This window comes from Nothoprocta perdicaria, unplaced genomic scaffold (genome assembly GCF_003342845.1).
Source record: "Nothoprocta perdicaria isolate Ctin4 unplaced genomic scaffold, notPer1 scaffold_40, whole genome shotgun sequence".
Lineage (NCBI taxonomy): Eukaryota > Metazoa > Chordata > Aves > Tinamiformes > Tinamidae > Nothoprocta > Nothoprocta perdicaria.
The window spans coordinates 1469482-1478424 of NW_020455644.1; the positions used below are offsets into that span (position 1 = coordinate 1469482).

General features: G+C 39.3%; 1 long non-coding RNA gene across 1 annotated transcript; it reads right to left on the reverse strand.

Annotated features, from left to right (window-relative positions):
* Positions 1-5782: 5782 nt before the first annotated feature.
* Positions 5783-8561, reverse strand: LOC112952601. Its single transcript, XR_003250438.1, has 3 exons — positions 8541-8561; positions 6653-6804; positions 5783-5864 (listed from the first exon to the last, which is right to left on the reverse strand). It is a non-coding gene; the product is annotated as an uncharacterized LOC112952601 (long non-coding RNA).
* Positions 8562-8943: the final 382 nt, after the last annotated feature.

Below are 8943 nucleotides of genomic sequence, written 5' to 3' on the forward strand. Positions count from 1 at the left end.
GGAACTGCTCCGGATTCTCTGCCAAATGATTTAATCAACACAGTGAAGCATACAAATAGTGATGATCAATTAATCTAGGCACAGCAGGAGACGGTTTGAAATTCCCACCTGCAAAGCTGTAGCAATCAGTCAGTTGCTTTGCTCTGAGGCAGGTAGGGGATCAGTCAATCACCTTGTCTCAAGTCAATCCATTGCCTCATCTGCACAGAGACTAGCTAGGAAGCTCCTGCATTGCCCCAATGACTAAGTGCATTGGGTATGCATACAGATACAGCCTTGATAGTGATCTACACCACTATTGTATGTATAGGGAGAACAAATTTGGTCATTAAATCATAATGATCATTTAAATTCCATAATGCTTGCCACAAGTGCTTCATTCTTGGATTTAGCAAGGCCTGCCACTTCCAGAGGACATTACTGCATTTAATGTAATATTAGCACACTGATAATTATAGAGTAAAAGGAATTTTTCCCACTTCAGCACTTCCATGCATTCAACCATGTGATATTTCCACATTTATGAAGCACGATTCTATTTATATTTTTAAGTACCTGTCATAGCAGTTTCAGCATCAAATAGCAGCTCTGCTGTTGTGAGAAGATTGCTGCTAATGGGAAATATTCCCAGATCCCTTGTGAATGGAAATGGCAAAACCCCGCGCTAAGCAGTATTACTACTTACTGGATGTACACATTTAAAACACTTCTGCCTCTCTAAAAAATTGCTCCTGCAGAAATGGGTGCTTTTAGCACTTGATGGCATCACCAGGGAATGATTGGGCTGCGCACACTTCAGCCATCCTTTCCTAGAGAAATTATTAAGAATTGATGTCTTCCTCAGACACCTGGCTACCTCACAGTTTTGATCTGTATGAATCTGAGCTAACACAACATTTCTGCCAGGGCACCAGCATTATCTTCCAGTCTTCCCCAAGAGATACTGGCAATAGTGGCACCTACTTCATAAGCAAAGAGCAAGAAACATCAGAATGCTAAATCAAGTAATCTTGTCTACCATGAATGTATTTTCCATATTACCATGCACATGTAAGCCTCATCTCCCAGTGCTCTAGTAATTGCTGGTACTCCAAATGTTCCATCATTTTTCCACTAATCTTTGGAAGGATTTTACCTTTTTTTTTTTTTTTTTTTTTTTTCCCCTTTTTTTTTTTTTTCTATATTTTGAGCCCTGATGACAATTCAAACAAAATCCTTGTCAAAGGAATTCTGGTGGAAAAGCACCATTAATAATCTAGACTAGCATGACATTTTCTGGCGGACCTGAGTATATACAAGTCTAAGGTATATTCCATAGATAGATACTCCATCTACCTCAGATATGCTCCCTAGAGGTGCTGTCATCCAGCCTCCCTCTCTGTGCCCACAGCAATAGATATTTATTGTCCAAAGGTAACTGTGTCATTTATAGCACAGTAAAGTTTAGTATATTTGTGGAGGTGCCCAGAAGCATATTCGATATATGAACAAAATTATCTGGTATTGTGGAGCCTGGACACATATCTTCATGTCTTCAGCACTTTTATTTCAGTTAAAAGGAGCAAAAACAGCAGCTATAGGGCTAGTTAACTAAATGTATCTGGTTACTTAAAGCCRCTAGGAGGCCCAGATCAAGCAAGAGCAGGGTAAGTATTTGCTAAGAGGAAGGAGGATTTCAAGAATGATCCTCCACAGAGCTGACACTGGCCAAGATCAGCATCTTGAAATGCAGATGCAGTATGCAACAGCATCACTGTTGTCAGGGATTCTTTGTCTGACAGCTCCTCAAGGAAAGGCAAACGTTCAGGGAAGCACATTGATTTTCTGGGATTACGTTTTTACTTTAGTTTTTAACCCTTAAATACACTGAAGGAGGCGAGGTAAAGCATGATCCTTAATAGGTACAAACTCACCTCTCAAACATTTTTTGGAGTCTCCTAAGAAGCCTTGCTGAGAGCAGAAGGCTGTTGGATGGGAGCCCTGAGGATGACTTAGAACATATTATTAGAACTTACATGTCAAAAAATAGGTGTCCTTAGGACGTCAAACTGGCCTCAGAGAAGTGATTAACTGGAGATAGATCATTATCCATCAGGATAGGATAGAGACTCTGAGGAAAACGGAGATGTAAGAAAACATTACCCATGAAAGATGGCACATAAGATCTTACCACCAGCAAGGAACTAGATTGTCATGCTGGCCAGCTTACTATGAATGCYTTCCACCAGTGAGACCGCTCTCTGGTAGTCTCTTTGAAAGGCTTGGGGTTTTTTTTCTTGATCACCAGTGCTGTCCTTGTTATCTCTTGTTAGTTGGATCTCTAATTGTTGTATCTTGTCAGTTTTTTTGAGCCCATAAGGCTCAAATTCCATATCTCTTAAGGCTCAAATCAAGCTGATCTTACCAAGCACTGTGGAACCATCATGACATTCTGCCAGACAAGCAGAGATGGTCCCTGGTCTATAAAGTCTCACCACTTCAAAATGTGAGCCATTGCAATTTGAAAAGGAATAGCTGGGTSTTCTGAAAGAATTTGAAGGATGGAAGAGTGGTTTCCTCTTGTTACCCATTTGATGCCTTCCACCCATAASAGCTGCCATGAATTTAACTCACTCATTAGGTGAAATAGAAGTATCTTGTCGTTGCAAAGATAGAATATAAACATACAGTAAAGGGTAAGAGACCACTCTGTACCCATACTGCTGGGAAATCATCTATCAATGCTGCAACACAGCTTTATATCCTGGCTAGAGTCCAGGCTGTGTTACAGTTAGCCCATTAGCTTCAGTTATGTGAGCTTGCAGCCAGCCTTCAGCAAGTTTCTGTATAATTTATCTCAGGATGCAAGCTGATATATACAAGGTAGTTTTATGCAGAGTTAGTGTTACCCAGAATATTTATTTTTCAGTTGATATATTGCCTATTTCTAGCAGGACTGCAATCAAGATCCTCTTTCACATGCCAGGAAATCCATGATGGGTTCCCCTATGTCAACAGCTGGGGTTCTAGTTGTATAGATGTGTCAAAATTTCCTGTAAAAAAAAAAAAAGACTTATGTTTGTACCAAGTTACATTTAGACCAGTTTCGTAAGAGACCCTGCTATGCTGGTCCCATCAACTTCAGCCTTTCTAGGCATCTTCCCTCTTTAGGAACAAGTGGACCCTCACCAGGRAAGCACGGGAGATGCTGAGAGACAGGTCTCATGCTGAAATGCTGGGTTCTGACTCAGACTTCAGCTGACTTCTCTACTTCATTGTAAATTTTTTGGCATAATCTGGGAAAATTCAGTTAATATCTCTCAGCATTTTAAGCTGGGGTTAACAACAATGCTTTATGAAGCAACCTGTGGGACAGTAAGAATAAATTCACAGATATTTGTGAGGCATTTAGACACTGCAGTGAAAGAGGCCATGGAAATGCCTGGCCAGAGCTGTCAGTTCTTTGCTTTATGTTAATATATTAACCTTCCCTCAGCAGGCTAGAGGCCCAAAGGGCAGCCTTCTCAGATTTTTTTTTTCTCTGCCTAATAATATTCTAGAYATCAGCTGAAATAACTGAGGAATAAAAGGCCAAAGACTCTTGAAAGGCTGAAAGCTGCTTAGGCTAAAAAGGAAATGGTTGTGAAGGATTACTGAAAAACTTAGTAGCACTCTTGTGCTTTCAGCTTAGCAGAGAAAAYCATGACCCACTCCTGTAGCAACCCAGAATGGAGAGGCTAAGAGGAGAGCAACATCTCTAGTATTTTTATTTTTATACTCACCAAGTATATAAAGAACATAACGATAATTCATGATAGTGTGGGGAAATGGAAGAGCAAATATTGATCAATTGCTTTTTTTAGAAAGARCTGTGAAGCACACATCACCAGAACAATCCCTAATAGATGAGATCAGAGAAAAGAGGTGCCCCAACTGCACGGTATTCATGGGAKTTAACTATCTGTGGATAATCCACATTACACTTTTTCACAGAGCTATGATCTGATATTTAATTTTTCCACCACATTGTGTTTTTGGCAGGCTTTTTTATTATCTCTCACAAGAACCAAATTGTTCTGTAGCTTTAGGATGACAAACTTGAACTCTGCTTCAGGGTAACACTGAAAAATGGAGAGAAAGAGACTTTAGTGATGAAGCCCTTATGTGTTGTTTTGCTACAAGACATGTATCATCATCTTCCCACACATTTTTTTTTATGCAAGAGATCTATGGGATGCTCAGCTTGGTGCTCCACAGCATGCCACCACCATCAGACAAATGACAGGAAATTGGCAGCACGCTGTGGCTTTGCTTTCTGAAGCTGAATGGAAAACACTGTTCACTACGGGCCTCCTGCCCTTCCCTCTCCACCCCCTCCTACAGCATCTTCAGGTTTTCAAAGCAGCTCTCAAACTGAAGAAAGCCTAAGTCCTTTGCAGCTTCAATCTAAGCTTGCCAACACACAACAAAAACTACCCGTTTCTGGGGGGTCCCGCAGGAGCCTTGTGGTTACCCTCCCCAAAATACACTCCACAGAGTATTTTTTTCTTTCTAAAGCTGGAAAACTGGGAGAGAAAGTACTTCATTAGAAAACACTGAGAAAAGCTAGGGTAGGTGGGATGTGGTCTCTCCTTCTGTATTTTCATCATARTTTCAACTAGAAACTTAGTAATTCATCGTACTTGGCCCTATAAATGACAGTCTGTCCCAAGCTGATCACCTTATAAAAGATGAATAATTACAGTTAATAGTGCCAGTGCTCTCAGATGACCCAATCTGTGTCACACCTATTGCTTTCAGTATTACAGCGACCATGCACCTTGTTCTTAAACACTTCATGGGCTATTAATGACATATTTGCAAAAGCAGTTCAGGAAGGCCTTGTATTTTGCCTCTTCCTGACTTGAAACGGTGATTAGCTGGAGTTGGAAATTGTATTGCCAGTGCAGTACCTCCAGTCCTTTCATCTCCAGGTTAGCAGTGCCTGCCCACCCCCTGGGGAGAGGTCTAGCTGTCTTCCCAATAAAGGTCAAAGGCACTGGGAATGCAGGTACTTTGCACACGGGCACTGTAAGGAATATGTTGGAGTCAAAACTCTCCTGTTTTGCCCTTAATAACATGTGCTKCACTGATTTCCTTTTGTAATGATCATACACAGCATGACCTCAGATATAAGCATCAGTCCTTTACCCTGTATTATCCTATCCAGTAGGATATCACCGCACAGTCACAGACAGTGGCCCCTAGGGACACTTCAAGACAAGCAAGCAGTTTGTCCACGTTATGATGAAGCACTTCAGCCCCAAAGGGGTGTCGATGGTATTTCTCAAGAGTGTATTTAAGMTTTGCTTCTACTCTCATGGACCTTTCAAGCTGCCTGTTTGCTGTTAGGTTGGTCATGGTGCTTAATTCTTTAGTATTGTGGGAACCTACATGTCTGGCACATGTGACAAGCCAATGTTCTCTTCTGAAGGACCTTTTCTGCTGCAGGTGAGATACTAGGTTACCAATCACAACTAACTCAGACTGTATTACAGCTGCCTAAAAGAAATGCTTGGGATGCTAAAAACGGCTCTGTTTAGTACTGAACAGCATAGATTTAGCCTTTACAGATTGTCCGTAGAGAGTGTTGTTAAAGCATAAATAAGTATGCCCCAATACACTGCATTTCAGCCTGGATAAAAGCTCTCCAAATAAAACGAGGTGTTTTGCAAAGAAAGTCTTGCAGGATAAATACCATTTACTCTTGACCCCAATTCACCAGTATCTTCCTGGGGATGTCAAATCATTGGGACCAGATTTAGACACTCGCATTCATGTCTGAGCACGATCTTCCCTCACAAAACGTTCTTGGCAGGAAAGCAAATAATTTCCAGCAGAGCTAGCTGGGAAAAGAAAAAAAGTGCCATTCAGCCTGCAAAAACAAGGCAAAACATAACCCTTCCAGCAAAGAGCTCCCAAAAGTGACCATTGTTATCACAATGTGCAGAACTCATCAACATGGTAAGGAAAAGCTTGAAATAGCACAGGCGCAAGGTCTAGATTTTAAAGCAAGGGTAAAAGTGCAAATTTYGAACCCAACCAGATGAACCTATGGTTACAGCACAGCATTTTGCCACTGTGCTGGTGTTTGAGATTTTCTGTCTATTACCTTGCAGGCAGTTTCACATGAATTTCACCGAAATAGTGAATGGAATGCACCATTGACTTTTATTCAGTTTTATTTAACAGACTCTTGCAATACACTTTCTAAAATGTACTTCTATTTTATGACTGTTACTTTCCTACACTCTCCTCCTTYATCTCTTTCCTACGAGATATTTAATTGTGTAGAAGAACCACTGTGATGTATTTAACTTTCATATAATTTCCCAGTTTGGCAATAATACCCCCAATTAACTACTATTCTCATTAACTAATTTACTCATTTATAATCAAGGGCAATGACTTTAACAGTTCTAATAACATGCCTTGTTAATAATGCCTTAATGAAGATTATCCTTATACGGCTTTCAGGAGATTCTCTTTTTCTTTCCCCTAACATGAGAAAAGGCATAGCAATGCAAAATAACTTCCTACTTCCTGACTGAGTGTTCTGTTCTAATGAAAAAGAAAAATGTAAAACTACTGTAGATTTTTAACTCCAGTAGGCTTTAGAAATTCATTGACTTACAGTAGGTGGAGTACATGATGCACTCATGGTTCTAGCTAGTCCATAAATCAGTTCAGGCTTCAGCTCTCTCTCGTATTTGCTATAATTAGCCACGAAGAGGCTCCTTTCTTATATTCTTATTTACTTTGAGGTGTAGGCACACTTCTCAGTTTCTTTGGATGCAGCGAACAGAATATTGTTAATTAACATAAGAAATAATGTAAAAGCGAAATGAAAAGAGCTAGCCAAGTCTCTATCAAATTAAATTAACATAGCAAATCTGAGAGTCTTCTGTAAAATTATCTAAGGAAACACAATAACACTGCAATCACTGAGCATATGTTCTGCTAGCAGTAGCTCTGAAAATTTAGCATCTAGATTAGGAAGCTAATCAGACAGGTTTACTAACGATCAACAAAAAGGATTTAGCATTGTCATTCTAAAAATAGAAGCACACACATACCCARGTGAAATAGAGAAGCTGCAAAAGAAAGTCTATATTTAAAGAAAAGAAAACAGAAGCATATGTCAGTGCTCRGTCAGGCCACTCTGGGAGTTTGAAAGCTGGAGAAATAAGCACTTACTGAGGGATAGCTCTATAGTGTATTTGAACTCATGGTGAAATGAATGCAACAGTGCATGAGAATAATCTCTTATTTTGCAATTTTGCAAAAAAAATAGACAGTATCCACAGGCAGATCTAAAAGCTTCTGGGGAATAGATATGTGTTTACTATCATCTGTGCAATGCACATTCTGTTTGTATAGAGACCTTCTCTTCTTTATAGAGACTTTTGATGATCTCTGTAGCATAAAATAAATACTTGGAGCCCTCTATCTTCCAGTATGTTATTCAGATCTCTCTGTACTCCCCATTTCAGTACTGTTAAGGTTTGAATCTTGCCTTCAGTGAGCAGCTGAGATTTTGAAGCACACTTAGGTGAGGAAAATAATTGAATCTCATTACTTCTGAATATTGGAGACATGGTACTTAATATGATAAGCATCTGTGATTAGAAAGTGAGAAATTTATCCTCAAAAGTCAATATTATTTACCAGCACCTGGAGATGTCAGTTTGCTGTGATAGGTTTTCTGTCTTATTTTTTGTTTTTAAGGAGTTGAAATTAGGAAGATGAAAATAGCAATGTCTCAGCAATTTTCCTATTTCAGRTAAGCCATGGCAGCCACAGTTAGGAAATGTCCTATATGAATAGAAGATTTCTCTAGCACAGAGATATATAGCTCTCTTCCATTATTCCAAAGGGTTTCCTCGTCATCAAGAAGTATATATGGATGAAACCTTGCTCCACTGAACTCATCTGTCATTTTCCTGTTGAATTCCCTGCACTCACTACTTCACCTGACATCTTACGATGCTTAAATTCTACTCAATTAAATAATCCATTGTCTTTATTGATAGGCAACAGGCATATATTTGTATTTTATATATATTGGGGTGTGTGTGTGTGTGTGTGTGTGTGTTTATGTTTATGTATAAAATCTTCCAACTGCATGCAAGTGATAAGAATCCATTGACCAAATTTTAGCAGATTCTAAACCATATGAGACTGTAGAACAGGGTTTCTAATGAACTGGTATCCCCTTGCTCATTCCTTAGGCCTTGAAACAATATAAAACATCTGAATTGGGACTGAATTCAACAAGTGAAGTCCCTGCCCTTTGCTGGGTACAAACTAATTCTAAATCACTRGCATGCCAATTCAATTCCATCACTTATTTATTTTTTTGGCTAGAAAAATTTAAAGCCAAAGTCAGTTATGCTACTGATATGGCGAGAGGGCACACAGGAAATTCTTTAAAAGACAGGTCTTGTGCGACTTGGCTTTTGCTATCAATCCTGTGTACTCTTAGTTTATCACTGTTTAAAAACCTGTTTTAGAGGATTTACCTTTTCTTGCAGCTGGTGTTTGTTATATTTTGCATGGATTTATGCCTTCTTTTACTCTGCAAGATATGTACTTTTTCCCACAGAGTATGTTACATACACTCAGGTGACTCTTGATCACAATTCTTTTCTCCTCAGTCAAATGTACGTAGGGTGTCTATCATCCAAAAAAAGGCAATTTCAATTTCTGGAATGAAAGCTGCTGATGGACATGATGTTGGACATTGTGTTTGTTGTTCTATGGCTAAAGCAGAGATAAGAGAAGCCACAAAGTAAGGCAGATGGAAGGAAGTACTACTGTAGATTGAGTTTAATATAACAAATCATGTGCATAAAAATATGCATAAAAATTTAAAGGCCAAAAATAGGGCACTAGCTGAGTAGAAACTCTAACCTTTGGAGCAGG